At 46.0% G+C, this 17,024-nt stretch overlaps 1 long non-coding RNA gene across 1 annotated transcript; it reads right to left on the bottom strand.

Moving 5' to 3' along the window:
* Nucleotides 1–10,728: 10,728 nt before the first annotated feature.
* Nucleotides 10,729–16,547, bottom strand: LOC145421047 (uncharacterized). Its single transcript, XR_013902318.1, has 2 exons — nt 16,223–16,547; nt 10,729–13,120 (listed from the first exon to the last, which is right to left on the bottom strand). It is a non-coding gene; the product is annotated as an uncharacterized LOC145421047 (long non-coding RNA).
* Nucleotides 16,548–17,024: the final 477 nt, after the last annotated feature.

Raw genomic sequence — 17,024 nt, 5'->3', positions numbered from 1 at the left:
TTCTCAAACAATCTAGTTTTTTCCTGTAGTTTCTCTTCAACAGGAACTCTAGGCTCACGTACATAAGCCAGGAAGTGGTAAGACAGACCAGTTCACTGTTAGAATTTGTGGGATTTGTTGACAGACAAAAAGAAAAACTCATCCTAAGAATGAGAAGAGTCAGCCTTATTCTTTTAATGGAAATGTAGTGGTGTCCAGCTGCTAGTGTGGTAATCTATCGGTCAGTATGACGGAAGCATTTGAATGTATTTTCCTCACACTAGATAACACATGCATGGTGGTTTTGCTAAGGTAATCACATTTTTCACTTGTGTATTTTTACCTTTTCACATTCTCACTTCAGATAAACACGATCCCACCAGCTCTAAGGCGTCCTTGTAACAACTGTTTTGATTTGTTTAGGAAAAAGGAAACTGTCTTTTAGAGAAACTTTAAAGAAATGACATTCTTGCTGAAAAACTGACTCGCTGCAACAAAGGTTTAAGTACTGGCTGCTCAGCAAGCAGTGTCATCAGCAATCATTTGTCCGGGTAAAATCATTTGTCGGGGGTGTAGATGTGAAAGCCAACCTGCTGCACAGTCCTCTGTGTGCAGCTCTTTATGCCCACTACAAGAATCATGCTGTTCTTGTCCCAAAGATGTTTGTGAGTGTAGTTTATCTGTTGTGCCTTAATGGAAATTGTAACGTTTTTGTCATTTTATCGCAAGTGCCTGTGACTCTGACACTCTCAGCCCTCATCCCTCTTTCCCTCCCCCGCCTGCTCCGGAGGTGAGAGGTCAGATGGACCAGGTCATCGGTTCAAGGCATCATCTGCGCTCATTAACAGGGGTCAGCATTGTGTTCAAGTGTATCCGAAAACCTTTCATTTTAAAAGTTCCCCTTACCTGAGTTATGTCCTCACTGCAAACTTGACTCAGGTAAAGCCGGGTGTAAAAACACAGCATCAGAGCTCAGACTGTTGAGGTGATCCCTCTGCTTATCTCTGTGTCCGTGTGTGCTTCGTGTTGTCCCTGCAGCGCTTCTTCCCTCGTTGTGGTGTCCCTCTCCCGTCTGACCCTCAGTCCCAGTGCAGGTTTTATGTGCAGTTCTAGAAGTAATGATTGAATAATAATGTCACTTTTTGAACCATCACTAAAAGTGTTTGAGTTTATGGTTGGCTGAACAAACAAAGCCAGCAAATTCCATCCACCCTGTAGAAAAACAACAACAAAAAACTACAGCACTCACAACAAACCATCAGCAGACGTGATGCAGCGTTATTCATTATGGGGTTTTTCTGGAGATACCCCCCCTTCCTTTGTCCCTCTGTGCATATGAGCCTTCTTAACTATTCCTGTGACCTGCTCTTTGATGTCTTTGATTCCTCATACAAAGCTGGTGATATTTAACAAAATGTGAAATAAATCTTTTACTCACCTTAACCTGATTTATTCTGGTGTCGTGTGTCATTATGTCGACTCAGAGCAGAGCTACAGCCCAACGGAGTGAAAACAGCGGTGTAATAGTTAAGAAAAATGTGGGGAAAAAATCATTAAAAGCTAGTCCAATGCCCAATGTGCCCAGGAAGAATAAAACTGCAGTTCCAAAAAGGACACTGTGTCATTTGTAAATAAAACCAGAATCCAATGATTTGCAAACAAGAGAACATATATGACATATCAAATGTTTAAGCTGAGTCAGTGTGCCATTTTAAGAAAAATAAAAGCTCATTTTGACTTTGATGGCAGCACCTGGTTTAAAAATAGTTGAGACGGGGCAACAAAAGCCAGGAAAAGTAGGTAGTGCTAAAAAGAAGGTTAGGTTAAACAGCATCAGATCAGTAACATGACTGGAGTGTAAAACGAGCGTTTCAGAGGAGCAGAGCTTCTCAGAAGCAAAGGTGGACAGAGGTTTACCAATCTGCAAAAACCTGCCTGTACAAATTATGGAACAATTCAGAATAATATTCCTCAACATAAAATTGAATGTGGAGAAATCTGTGTGTGCAGGGGACAAGTCTGCTTCGCCCCTCCACATGACACACTTTAACCAGGACTCTGTCACCCGGGCTGAAGCTTTGACTCTTTGCTTGTCGGTCATAGTATCTTTTCTGGTGACCCTTAGCCTGGCGAGAGGCCTGATTAGCCTGTGCGTAAGCCTGTGACAAGCAGTCATGCAGGGTCTGGACATAATCGCTATATCCCCCCGACCCATTAGTGGTTGACAGCCCAAAGACCAAGTTTACAGGGAGCCGTGGATGCCTGCCAAACATCAGGTAGTATGGTGTGTACCCTGTCGAATCATGGCGGGTGCAGTTGTAGGCGTGTGTCATTGCATCCACATATTCGTGCCACCGGGGTTTCAGGTGAGGTTCTAGCGTCCCCAGCATGTTCATGAGGGTGCGGTTAAACCGTTCAGTTGTCCCGTTGCCCTGTGGGTGATAGGGCGTGGTGTGGGTCTTAGTGATGCCGGTGCATTTACACAGCTCCTTCACCACAGCACTTTCAAAATTGCGCCCTTGGTCTGCATGCAGTTTTGCTGGGAAGCCAAACCGACAGAAAAAGTTTCTATACAGCACCCTAGCCACTGTGCTGGCTTTTTGGTCTTTAGTGGGGTATGCTTGCGCATAGCGTGAGAAATGGTCAGTGACCACGAGGACATTTTCGATACCACCTTTTGATTTCTCAAGAGTCAAAAAATCCACACAAACTAGCTCCAAGGGGGCACTGCTGTGGATACTGACCAGGGGGGCCCTGACCCCTGCGGTTGGAGTTTTCCTAAGGCAGCACCTCTCACATTGTTCGCACCAAGCCTTGATTTCCTGGAACATCCGTGGCCAATAAAACCTCTCCCTTATCATGTGCAATGTCCTCTCAAAACCAAGGTGGCCTGAGTCATCGTGGAGAGCAGTCTTCACTGATATACGCAAATCCTCTGGTAGCACCAATTGCTCAACTACTCCCCTTTGGCTGTCTTGGACGCAGCGGTACAGGATGCCATCCCTTACCGCTAACCTTCTCCACTCCTTTAAGAGAAGGCGCACGTGTCCTTCGGCACTCATTCGCTCACTGCGGCTCGGCTTCTGGTTCATACTCTTATAGTGCAAGACAGGGCCAATAACGAGGTCTTTTTTCTGCCCTGCACGGATCTCCTGTTTGGTCATGGTGGGCAGGGATTCCATCCCCACATCCCTGTAAGGCTCAGTGGATGTAGGTGGCCCGAGTTCCAGTTCCTCCCCTGTAGGCGTGCCATGGCCAGTGAGGCTTTGAGTATCCTGGGTAGCCTGTGTCGCACCATGCCCCTGTTCGTCGACACCCACCCACTGAGGGCATGTCTGTAGGATGTGCATGACCTCCTGGTTAGACATGCGAGAGAGGGCGTCAGCGTTTGTGTTGCTCTGTCCCCTCCGATACTGGACATCGAAATCGAAAGCAGCCAGCCTAGACACCCACCGCTGGCCTGTGGCATCCAGCTTTGCTGATGACATAACATACTTGAGAGGGTTGTTGTTTGTCTGGACAGAGAATCTACGCCCATAGAGGTGGTCGTAGAATTTGTCGGTGACCGCCCATTTAAGAGCAAGGAACTCGAGTTTGTGTGCAGGATACCTTGTCTCTGCTGGGCTCAAACCTCTACTGGCGAAGGCTATGACCCTCTCAGCTCCACCTTGGATCTGAGCTAGAACGGCGCCCAGACCCTCCCCTGAGGCGTCCGTCTGCAGAACGAAGGGCAAGCTATAGTCAGGATATCCCAGCACTGGAGCGCTTGTCAGCCTTTCTTTTAGGGTCTTAAATGCCTTCTCGCATTCATCTGTCCACAAAAAGGGTGGGTCGGTAGCCAGACTTTTCTTTCCCCCTCTCCTTTTCTTTCTGGGGTCACCAGCAGTTAGGCGGTACAGGGGAGCAGCTAGGGTAGAGTACCCACTTACATACCGCCTATAGTATCCAGCGAATCCCAGGAATTGCAACACTTCTTTGCGATTTGTGGGCCTCACCCAGTTTTTCACCTTGCTGATCTTCTCTGGGTCTGTCCGGATCCCCTCAGCAGACACTAAGTGACCCAAATACTGAACCTCCTTTCTCACTAGGTGGCATTTAGAAGGCTTTAACTTCAAGCCATGCTCCCGAAGCCGATCGAACACCAGCTGCAGTCTTTCCAGATGCTCATCAAAGGTTTTGGAGAATATGATGAGATCATCAAGATAGATTAGGAGGTGGGTGAAGTTCAAGTCGCCAAAGCAGCAGGTCATGAGTCTCTGAAAGGTGGAGGGAGCATTCTGCAGTCCAAAGGGCATACGATTTGCTTCAAACAGCCCCATAGGGGTGCTGAATGCCGTCTTGTGTTTGTCATGCTCCGCCACCTCCACCTGCCAATAACCAGAGGTGAGGTCAAGGGTGGAGAAGTATCTTGCCTGCCCTAGAGCCTCCAGGGCTTCTTCTATTCTGGGGAGAGGGAAAGCATCTCTCGTGCTACAGGAGTTCAGTTTCCTGTAGTCAATACACAGCCTTAGTGATCCATATTTCTTGGTTACGATCACGACAGGTGAAGCATATGGACTTTTGCTGGGCCTGATAACTCCTGTTGCCTCCATTTCTGTCAGTAACCTTCTCACGTCCTGCCACTGTGATGGGGGGATCTTACGGTAAGGCAGTCGAAATGGCTTAGGGTCGACCAGAGGGATTTCATGTTGCACAGTCTTTGTATGGCCATAATCCAGGGGGTGCTGTGAGAACACACCCATGTTCCTTTCCACAAGCTCTTTAAGAAGGGAACGCTGGTGCTCGTTTTCAACATCTGCTCCACTTAAATCCACTTCCTGGCTTGCCACAACGTGGTCCATACCCAGGCATGCTTCTCTGCCTCCGCTAATGTGATGACTGCCCCGCACCCTGTCTGAAAAGTCCACAATACTTTCCACCAGAGATGCCTTGGCCAGATGCGTGTGAGGCTTGATAGTGATAGCATGCTGGGAGAGGTTCATCACTCTTACCGGGGCACATCCTTTCTTTACATCAGCAAGAACTCTGGCGACCAGGATGTCTTGGCTGAGCCGCAGGGAGGGGTGGCCTTCAATTAGGGCTGTATAAGTCTTTCTTTGTGGTCCAGCTTTTATTTTGCACATTAAATCCATCTCTTTCCCTGCTTGAATGTGCACCTTGCGACCAGTATAAACAACAGGGCCCACTGTGTCATCCATATCACACTGGTCAGTGCTCTCAATCTCTAGCAGGGAGGCGTGCCACTCCGGATGAGTCTCCTTGACCTGGAGGAGGAACTGCTGGCCGTAGGTTGCCTGGAGGTGACTTCTGGAGGCACGGAGGACATTAGTTCCCACAAGCAGAGGAACAGAGGAGCGGTACTCTGTGTTAGTGACAACAAAAGCAGGCACACCCTTAAACTCTCTCCCCAACAATTTTAGGTTGATGCGTAGCACACCATGGTAGGTGACACTCTGGCCCCCTGCACCTTCTATGGGTATCTTAGAAGGCTGCAGTTTTTGTTTATGGAGGGTGGGGTGGCTGCGCCAGTACTGGTGCGTAATACTGGTTATCTGGGAGCCAGAGTCGATGAGTGCCCTGCACTTCATTCCGTTGACTTCCACCTCCCCCTCGTTCCTGGGACCAACTAGGGGAGTGCTCTCCCCTCCGTCACCTTTGTTCACCTGCAGTGTGGGGACTTGCTGCTCGCCCATGGTTGCCCCGGCGACCATGGGCTTTATCTGTTTAAAGGCTGAGCTGAGTAAGTGTTTCCCTCCATGGGGGTCACAGGCTGAGGATCGTGTGCCCACGTCTGTTCAGGCCCCGGGAGCACTGCTCTGCAAACCCGGGCTATGTGTCCTTGCTTCCCACACCGGTAGCATGTGACCACTGACATTGGGGTTGTAGCCCCAGGGGGTGGTCGGACTCTCAGTGGAGTGGCAGAGGATGGAGCATAAATTCTCGATTCAAGGTGGGTCAACTTGGCCATCTGCTCCTCCTGGCTCAGTGCTAATTTCTTGACCATCTCTGCTAGCTCTGACCACTCTGAGGGATGTTTAGCCTTTTCTGCCTTCACATTCACACTACACTCTGATGCCACTTGTACCTGGGCATAAGTTTTCTTTGATTTGTTTTGAGGCTGGAATCTCTTTGTTTCTTTTGCTAGATTTCGGAGCTCAGCCTGCAGCTCACGGAAACTCAAAAGCCGGGGCTTCATTGGCGAGATCCTCGCATACACATCCTCATCATTAATCCCCCGTATGAACTGCCGGGTGAGTTTACTGTCACGGTCAGGAAAAGGCTTGCCTCCTCTTTGGTTTTCTTCCACAGCTCGCAGTGTTGCCTCCAGTGCTATAGCATATGAACAGGCAGACTCCCCAGACCTCTGAACACGCTCATAGAAGTCCGCTAGTAGATCTGAGGAGCTCTGTGTGTCGCCGTACTCTGCTCTCAGTTCTTCGAATGCCCTTTCAGGTGTTTGGTCATGGAGAGGTAGATTCAGGACCAGCTTTCGGGCTTCACCAGTTAGGTGACGCACCACCGTGGAAAAGCGGAGGTGAATGGGGAGCTCTATTGCCTCAAGAAGATACTGCATGTCACGAATCCAGTCCTCTACAAGCACCTTGCTGTCAGCACTGCCAGTGAAGACTTGGACATTTTTCACTTGATGAGTCTGTATAAAACCACCGTAGGCAGCTAATGGGGGGTTAGCGTTGGCTGCAGCCCGGCCCGGAGCGCTTAAAGATGTATGCACCTGCTGGGGGGGTATGCCAGGGTGTCCACTAACTTGGGGGTCTAAAGCAGAGGTTGGTACGTGCATTAAGGCATGGGTGCCGGGTGGGGCTATAGAACCTCCATGGGTCATATTCACGATAGGGGGCATGACAGTGTTGGGGCTTATAGCAGATGAGTGGAGGGGGGCTCGAGAGTCGTGGACAGCAGCTAGTGGCATGTGGGGCAAACGGGGCGTCAGCCCATGCTTTGAACTTTCAAGGGTCTGCTCGGCTGCAGAGGGATTATTCATTATGCCCACTCCCTGCACTGTTAGGGGGCTTGGCATGGCGGCTTGGGGGGCAGGTGTGGAATACAGATGGCTGGTGTATGCTTGGGGGCTGAATGGAACGGTCATCGTTGGGTAAGGAGTGTTAAGTGATTGGTTCAGGGTGGGATGCTGGGTACTGTGCACCGCTGGGTAGTTGGGATATGAGGCAACATGGGGTGCCGGTGTAGCAGTGGGCCCATGGACACTGGCCTGAGGGGAAAAAGCAGGGGGCATAGTTATCTGTATATCTGGCCGAAACACTGGAGGGGCTGTAGTTAGAGGGCTGTGGTTGGACTGGCTTGTCTGGTTGGTTGGCACTGACCTTGGGCGAATTTCAGATAGGTGTGAGGGCACCTGCATTTGGCCTCCATAGGGTGGCAGTGGTGGGGCATGAGCTGGAGCCACGCCAAGATCAGTCTGGGGTGAAAGCATGGTTGGTGGTGGGGTCTGTTGTGTGCCCAGCCCAGAGTCGGTGAGGTCCCTGATTGGGGTGTGATACTGTAACCGCTGGCCAGTGAAGCTGGGGAACTGGGTGACCAGCTTCGACTTCACTGATGACTGTTGGTCCACTGTACTGGCGCTAGCTGTAGCCCCTTCATTCAAAAGGTGAGGCTGTGCCCTCTTTGGAGTGTCTGCAACGTCTCTCAACATTTTCACTGTCCTGTATCTCTAATTTAGCTGCACCAGAAAATGTGTGTGGGCTACTTGTAGTATGCTTAACTGTGAGTAAGTACAATATATTTCTAGTAAAATAGAACACAACACAGATGTATGACAACTATCATTCTATAACGCAGAAAAAAAAAGAATTCACAAAAAAACAGCATTAAACTCAGAGCGTAGTTAAACAACTATCTTCAGCACAGAGGTTGTGAATGACACAAATCAGCAGCAATTACTTAACCGTATTCAATGATTATCATTATAGACAGGGAACATCATTTAGCATTCTTTCTACAATTCAAGTCTCTGAGTCTTTTTTTTTTTTTCAGGGACAGAAACCCTCAAATGAAACCACCCCAAGATTTCACTTTCAAAGGATATGCCTGGGGAGATGAAAGTCCCAGTAATACAGCTGCACAGGCAGTTATATACTTAGTTCAGCACCCCATCAGATGGCGACACCTCTTACTATGGCTGCGTAGCTGGGGGGTGTCGGCATTGCTTTCTCTTCGGTCTCGAAGTGCCACAAATCCGGGGTCACGGCACCAAAGATGTAACCCAACCAGTGCAGGGGCCTCCGTACACCCCGGACTCTGCGTTGTGTTAAATTGTGTTGGATTGGGGTGCACCGCAGAGAGACCAGTCGGACACAGGTGTTCAATTTGTGGCTCGGACCGCGCCGTTTATTCGGAAGCAGGGGCAAACACCACTCCAACTCTGCTGCTGGCCCTTCGCAAATCACAGCAAACACTCCGTGACTATCAACATTGCAAAATACAACAACACATATACACAGAATACACATTAAGTAACAATAACCGTGCCTTCTACAACATTCCACGGTCTCCGCGATGAATACTACACAAAACTGATGCAGTTCGCCACTGGCAGTGCTTACCTTCGCAAATCACAGCAAACACTGACCCAAGATGGCGCCCGCGCGAACAAGAAATCTAAAGTACGGTGTCCTGCAGAGGACGAATGGCCAAAATTGCTAACATTTACACCATATATGCAGCTCAACAGCGACACCTTGTGACTTATTCCAGTCACTACCTTACATATATCATACTATTCCATGTGTTAGCTATGATGTGATGTGTAGTAATGGTTATTAAGGTGCTAATCGCTAATCGAGGCTAAGCTAGCAAGCTCGACAATTAGCCGCCATGCTAAGCGGACGTTGGTAGCCAAGTTCGTATGTCACTGTAGGGGCTATGAGCTCACGTGGATTGTAGCTGTGCCAGAGAGCAAGCTTGGGTGAGCTAGCGGGGAATATCTCCTTCTGCAGTAGCCTTAAAAAAGACTATTGTTCGTTCTCCTGCCAGACGCCTTACTGCTGTGCTATCTCGCTGGTGCCATTAAAAGGACAAGCGGCTGCCATCCCTTCATCCATCCGGACCTTGATTATTTGGACCGAAGTACTCACACACACGCCCGCACTCAGTGCCATACACTCTCTTTACTTTGCTGCCCAGCTAACATCATTGTTTTTTTTCTTTTCTTTTTGCATTCACAAAGACTATCCAAAGACATTTTGGTTATTGTCAAATAGACACTCTCTGATTACGGACTGAGGAGGTTGTGGTGTTACAACCCCAGGACTGAGAAAAAGGACTCTTTACATAATATATTCACTTGTCTCCTGGTTAGGAGAAGTGATTATTGATGGAAATATTTTTCTTCTTCTTGTCTTCATTTACATTGTATCCCAGAGAAGTTTTAAGTTGTTCAGGTTGAAACATTTGCACTTAGAGTCTGTTAAGTTTCCTTTGATGTATCAGTGTCAAGCTGATGTTTAAGAGGGTATGTTAAGGACAGATGTGCTCCAGTCCATCCAATCCTTTAAAGTGCTGGACACCGATGGTAAATTGCCATCAGACCCTAAATAAATTGTTCTCTGCTGTTATCCATATTGCTTCACTCATTCTTTGGTGAGTAGACGTATTGGTTACAAATCCACATGGTAGGATTTGTAAAGAATTTATTCGTAAATTAGGGTGGAAAATAAGTATTTGGTCACCTCAAACAAGGAAAATCTCTGGCCCTCACAGACCTGTAACGTCTTCTGTATGAAGCTTTTCTGTCCCCCACTCGTTACCTGTATGAATGGCACCAGGCACGTGCAGAGGGGGGCTAGAGGGGCTTGAGCACCCGCCCCTTTCCTGATGGGTGCCCAAAGTGCCATTTTGTTGAGGCAACTTTTTAAAAAAAAAAAAAATTTTCTTTAATGTGTGTGTGCGTGAGGAGTCTTGTCTGTGCCCCTCAACAATAATATTTAACTATTAATCACAGTTTTGCTAAATAAAAGGATCTGGCTTGCATCAGTCACATGATCACCAATGATCGCCCTTGACGGCAGAACGCGCTGGTTACGAGCCGGGAACGAGCTCACAAAGTGCACGCGCATTTTTTCCGGTCCGGAGCTGTAGGAGAAACACAAGTTAACTCAGAGACACAGACTGATGCGACAAAATCATTTAGTAGGTGTACAGCGTACACTGTAGTGTGTAGCACACAGGAGTATTAGCTTATTACGTACACGTTGGTAAGCTGTCTTGTTGCAACTGACGAACTGAAACAAACGAGCGTGCTGTGTGTGCAACAGCACGACAAACATTACCTGTCCTTTTATTAACTGCACAAGTAGTGCTGGTCATAGCTGCTGGCTACCTGTGTAAGGCTGTCATGGGTCTGTAGCTCTGTCACCGTTTTAGGGAACATATTTAGTTTTAAAGTATTTAGAAACATATTTAGTTTTAAAGTAAGTTTCCGGGCTTTTCCTGCCTTTCTGGAGGGATTATATTTCACTAAAAAACGATCTAATATGCATGTCCACATAATTATGCATTATTATAATTATAATATATTAAAAACACGCTGTATTTGAAGGAAAAAATGTCCATCCCGGTTTTCCCTCCAAGGCACGAGCGATAAGCAGAGTTCTGTCCTTTCCTTCTAAGATTCCTAATTATTTAAAGTAACACTCAGGTATGCCATTCAGCTGGGTTAGTTACGACGTCGGGAGCAGCTTGGGAGAACAAGGAAACACAGACTGCTTCAGGTTGTCTTCCCAAATCGACTCAAAGGTTTATTTAGTACATAACAGCTTATATAGAGGAAAAAAAGGTTCGTGTGTCAGCAAGTTCTCAGTTCAAACCGGTACAGACCAAATAAGGAAACGTCTTCCTGCCTTGTGAGCAAAGAAGTATCCTGTGTGTAGTTTATCAGTTCAGCTACAATTTATGATCATCCCAGCAAAATACACTCCTAGACATAGAATACAGAGTTCTTTCATTAGTGAATTCTGAAACAAACCACCTGGCCTTTAACGAGCCTTTTTCTAAGAGATAAAGAAAAAGGGAGGATGGGAGTAAGGAAGTGGTCTCGTCTCTGTGGTATTTTCGACCTTGGGGTACCAGCTTGTGAGTCTTACACATTAATTCTTGGGTCACAGAGAAAGAGAAAAACAACTATTAAATGGGCCTTATTGAGTAACTCTTTTCTGTATAATATCACAATAAAACAATATCCTGTAAATGCTACCATGGTATCAAAATATCACAACAGTTCTCTCCTTTTATCATGAAATGATAACATAGTATAAAGACAGAATGTAATAACATAATATAAAGACAAATCATAACTGTAACTGGTCCTTCGAGCAAGCTTAATATCAAAAATTCTGAGAGCGTATACATGGTATCACACAACAGACAATAATTATCAACAACAAATAATACATGCTACAACGGTTACAAAGGCTACAATTAGTTCCTTCCATCTTCCAAACGTGTCCTGTAGCCACTTATCTAGCCACTGACCGTGACCTGTATTGGCAATTAGTTCTATCTTCAATGCTTCAAGTCTATTCATAGCTTGTGTGAATGAACCGTTAGGGGCGGTGTTATTGGGAATGAAAGTACAGCATACATCAACGGTTACTAGACCACAGGTACCGGTCCAATTAACAGGTAAAGCTAATCTAAGGGTATTATTGCACAACCAATAAGCGTTAGGGATTGCTCTAGTTAGGCGCGTGACCATATGTGATTTAACTAACTCCCCCCAGTCAGTATCATTTAAGACACCCTCTGGGGGAACAATGATCGATTCTCCGCTCGAACTTGAACTGTGTGTGTGTTCCTCCAGATATGATACAACTTCAGCCACAGAGACAGCTAGCCATGTCTCATTACAGCGTGCACCTGGGGAGTCAGAGAAGAATGTGTAGTTATCCTTTGTATAATCTATGTGTGTGTCTGGGCCAGTTAACTTTAGTCTGCGCAGACATATCATACTAGTATTAAAATGGAGAGGGATCTGTCCTAAGGGCAGTGAGGGCTTTAACCTATTCTTGGGGCGTTTCATTGGGGCGCAGGTCCCTGCGGTGTCATTAGATAACTTCAATAATTCGCCTAATGGAGTCTCAGGGTTAGTTGGTGTGTGTGTGTGTGTCTAAGTAAGCAGTCGAGAGGGCTCAGAGTCAACTGTAAAGCGTCTTTAAAGAGAGCATTATCTCCGCCGATTTTCTCTAGTCCCTCAGTGAGGGGAAAACCGGATATGGGGTATCCTACTATTACCTGTTCTGGATTAGCCTTTGAACAGACATAACAGTTACTGTTTCCTAAATCACGAGCAGCTGTTCTAGCATTTTCATACCAGGAGTTGACTCCTACTCTAGAGGGCGCATAAAATGGTTTATTAGTGGCGTCTATGTTGTCATTTACTGATTTTAGGGAACGTGAGGAGTGCATTAAGTAGGTGTCTTGCAAAATGGAGCATGAGGTATCGTCAGCAAAATATGACCTGCAGAAATGTGAACATGGTTGCAGTTTACAATACAAAATAGCAAAGAAAAATCCTAAGGTTACTGCGATAGATATGATAAATAACCTAAATATATAAGAAAGACAGTTCTTCAGTCGTCTTCTGGCCTGGTCCCAGGTTCGAGAGACACAGAATAAGCGTCGTATGATGACAATGGGCATTTCATTTTCTCCATTATCAGGATGGAATGAGTCTAGCTTTATCAGGTTAGACATCATGTGGTACTTTTGGCTTTCTGTTCCTGCTGGATGTTTGAGTACCTTGTTGTTGTTCTTTCAGGCGTTGTGTGTTAATCAGTGATTGTGTGTGTGTATGTACATTGGATCCTGGCGCTGGCTCGCCGGAGATGTCGTCTACCCGTGTGTTTATTTGCTCTGGTTCCGGGCGTTGGCCCGCCGGAGATGTCATCTGCTTGATCCGACGCCTGAGATGGTCCGATTGGGCTGGTCTTAACCCTGCTGGCATGAATCCACTGAGGTTGTCCGTCTGTGAGGATGCTGGTTCTTCGTCACTGCCAGTACAGTCTGGGGCTGGAACACGCGCGGCCTCCCAGAGTGTCCTTGGTTTTAGCAACTTCTCCAACACGCATCTCCTTGTCTCCACTGGTGGAACTGTGGAGGGGAAAGGCTGAGAGAGACAAACTTTCTGATAGTTATTATTCAGTTTTTCTACCAGGTTGTGAACATCAGTGGACAATGCAATATACATCACCTTCTACTAGCGGTGCCCCTCTGGAAGCTGACCATGGTGTTGGGAATAGTCTTATTTCAAATGGAAATAATTTGGTTACTGCAGATGGAGTCATAATGTATGAAATGGAAAATCTGGTTGTGGTAAATGCTGATGTTTCGCTTTTGAGCTACCTACATTAGTTCGCGCACATGTTAGACAGGTTGCTAATATGCTTTTTACTGCATGTGATGTTTTCTCAATTACAAATCTTGATTTTATTGCCCCTATTACCCCTCTTTGTCCGACATGACTCACACAGTGAAAATGTCGGGCAAGGACTGGCATCAGGGAATATGGGAGGGCAATCAAACCCTTAAGATTTTGTATAAGCCATCTCTGTCATCTAAGGTACAGTCATTATTCTCCCAATAGGTGTAATCACATGCAGAGGCTTGCTCTTGTATGAATTTTAAATCAACATTTGTGTCTAAATAGTCTGGGAGTGTAACAAGTGGCAGCTGTAGGGGCACAGATAATACTTCCTGCGGAGGTGGGAGCTGTGATGCAGCTGCAGCCTTGGCTGTCACGTCTGCTAAGGCATTACCTGTTGCTTCATCTGTGTCAGCTGTACTGTGTCCTTTCGTTTTTACAACTGCAATGGCCGATGGTAGCTGTATAGCCTGAAAAAGTCTTTGAACAAAATCAGAATTTAGCAATTTATTTTCCATCAGCAGATCTAAATCCTCTCTGTCTCCACAATGTGCCAAAGTCATGCACAACGCCAAATGCATAGCGGCTGTCTGCGTAAATTGTCACATGCTTATCCAAATGTAGCTCACAGGCGCGTATTAAAGCCATGAGCTCTGCTTTTTTTGTGCTGAGTGAAATGGTAATGAGTGAGCCTCTAGTATGATGTCAGGCAATGTCACCACTGAATAGCCACAAAGAAATGAGTTGTCATTCGGCCTTGAACAGGACCCGTCCACATAAACCGTGGCTGAGTCTGGGATAGGTGTTTGCTCTAAATCTGGACGTGGTGCTGTGGATTCCTGTATACGTGTCATGCAGTCATGATCGTCAAGCCTGTCTGAGCCATCCTGTCGGTCAGAAGAACACAGCATAGGATCAATAAATGTGCTGGCGAATTGGGTGTGCTGCTCGCTTTTATGGTGAGATTTGCATATGTTGTGTAGTTATGTTTGCTAGAATGGTCGTGACCTGGTGATTGGTGTGTAGAATAGTGTCATGTGAGAGTGTGAGCTTCTCGCAGTCCCTTATCATGATAGAGCAAGCTGCTACTGCCCTCAGGCAGGCCGGCATTCCTGAACAACCACGGACAGCACCTTTGAGTGGCGGAGATCAGCACTCCCTTTAATGCATTGAAAGAGGCAGTCATTTCTGTGGACCACAGTATTCGAGGAGGCTTGTCTTTTTTACAACAGTCACGCAGAATGTGGTCATGAAAAGAACAGTCTGGTATCCACTGTCTGCAATAGTTCACCATGCCCAGGAAGGACAACATTTCCTTCTGTGTAGTGGGACGAGGGACGGAGGTCACAGCTTTGACCCTGTCTGCAGTCATGGAACGTTTTCCGTGAGACAGTGTGAATCCCAAATATTGAACAGAAGTCTGACAGTACTGCATTTTCTTTGCTGACGCTTTGTGGCCAGTCTTTTGGAGGTGCTGGAGAAGCATGTGTGTAGCAGTTTGACATAGTTTTTCACTTTCAGCACAGAGGAGGAGGTCATCCACATGTGGATCAGGGTGCAGCCCTGGAGGAGTGAAGCACCATTGAGAAAGCAGCAGAGCTGTCTATCATGCCTTGGGGCAAACGAGTCCAAGTGTACTGCTTATTTCTATGTGTGAATGCAAATAACGGCTGTGTGTCTTCATGCACAGGTACTGAGAAAAAGGAGCGGAGCATAAATCCACCACGGTAAAATGTGTATGCAATGCATGTCAATATGCTGTGAACATCTGAAACGAGAGGTGGCAGAGGAATGTTGACTGCATTAATTTGCCTTAAGTCTTGTATGAAACGCCATACGCCAGGTTTGTTAGGCTTTGGCACAGGATTGACAGGAGTGTGGGCTTTATTACTTCTGTAGTCAATAAATCTCCTATCATGACATCTAGGGCTGCGGCTTTTTCGGCAGAAATGGGATGTTGCTTGACATATACTGGCTTGTTGTGTTTTAATAGGTGTACGTGATAAAGTGTACAGTCAATAAATCCTATATCATTCTCACTTTTAGACCACAATGTCATATTCTGGTATTCAGCTGGCAACGTAAGTGCAGAAATAGTACAGTCGATAGGGTAGGTTAGATCTATGTGACGACATGGTGTAGTTATGTCATAAACTATGTCTGAGTTATGTGACAAAATCACTGTTTGACCTTAGAGAAACAAAAGTGTGGCTCCCAGTCATGGGATTACCGGTAGTGGCGTCTGTACACGTTTTTTTTTGGCACAGTGTGTGACATAGAGTACCGGACAAAAAGGATGTTGAGTTCATTCTCTGCTGAGGGTCCAGCTGACACAGAGGATGTTCCTTCTCCATCATGTCGGTACATAGGGCAGAGAAAACATAAGCTGTTATCAGTGTCAGCAAACATTTCACCCTTTGTGTTAAATTAAATACACAAATTCATTTTTGCTTTGGGTGTCTGCGGCTGCTGGAAAACTGAGCTAAATTTGCACCTGTGGGGCCATTATTGCATGCTTCCCTTTGTTGCCAGTTACCTTGTCTGGAAGAGCTCCGCTGACGCCTAGTGGCAGGAACTTGTACTGCGTTCTGTGGTCGAGGCGCGTGTGCCCTGTTGGTGGCTGCAAAGCGACATTCTCTGGACCAGTGTCCTACCATTCCACAGCAAAAACACACATCTCTACTTTTATCCTTCCGTCCTCTGAAACTTCCTTGCTGTGCTGGAGCGGGTAATCCTGCATACATTAGTTTCTCACTTTCCTCTGAGCCTTCTACATCAAAATTCACCTTTATCTTAACACTTTTAGCTTTCGTGGTAGTATCTGCACTGGCCTTCAGTTTTACTGACCTGTTTTCTGGCGATAATCGTTCGGGATAGGGCTCCGGAAATAAATTAGAATGCATTGAACTTACAGTCCGTAAGTTGTAAACAAAGTCAGTCACATAAGCACTTCCGCATGTTCTGGATACGTGATCATGGACGTCTTCACCGATTCGCGGACGTAGGTTACACGTAACCGGAAATGGGAGTTGTACTGAGCCGTTATTTGAGACTTTATTTTGTATTTTATTAATTTTTGGTTTTACAGGTACTTTAGATTTTTTTATCGGACCTGTCTGTGGTCTTTGAATAATTCTGACCCATGTTCAGTGATTTCCAGAGGGGTTTACACGCTAGGAGGAACACTTTTAGGTTAGTATTTTCGCTGCGGCACAGCTGAGGTCACTTTAAATTTATTGCTAGCAATTTTTGTTTGGGTGAGCAACTCTCACTTAACGAGCAACTTCTCGCTTAACGAGCAACTTCTCGCAAAACAACAGGCAACTCCCTGTGTCTTTCTGCTTTTAATTTACTGCTTTTCACCCTTGAGACCCGTGTTTTTTTTTGTTTTGTTTTTTTCAAAAGAAAAATTAAACAATTAATTATTATTATTATATTTTTTTTTACGTATAAATGTGTTGTCTTTCCACTTGATTATAACTGATTTATTTATAACATTTTATATAAAAGAAAAACGAGAAGCACATTAATTCATAGTAATTTAACATAAAATTGTTTGATAGTGTTAATTTGGAAAGCCACAACTCTAGCGGGTCCACCAACACCACACAAGGGTTAATTTACTTTATTCGGGGACTGAGGAAGTCGT

This window comes from Astatotilapia calliptera, chromosome 16 (assembly GCF_964374335.1).
Source record: "Astatotilapia calliptera chromosome 16, fAstCal68.1, whole genome shotgun sequence".
In the NCBI taxonomy this organism is placed as follows: Eukaryota; Metazoa; Chordata; class Actinopteri; order Cichliformes; family Cichlidae; genus Astatotilapia; species Astatotilapia calliptera.
This window is presented reverse-complemented; position numbering and strand designations above follow the sequence as displayed.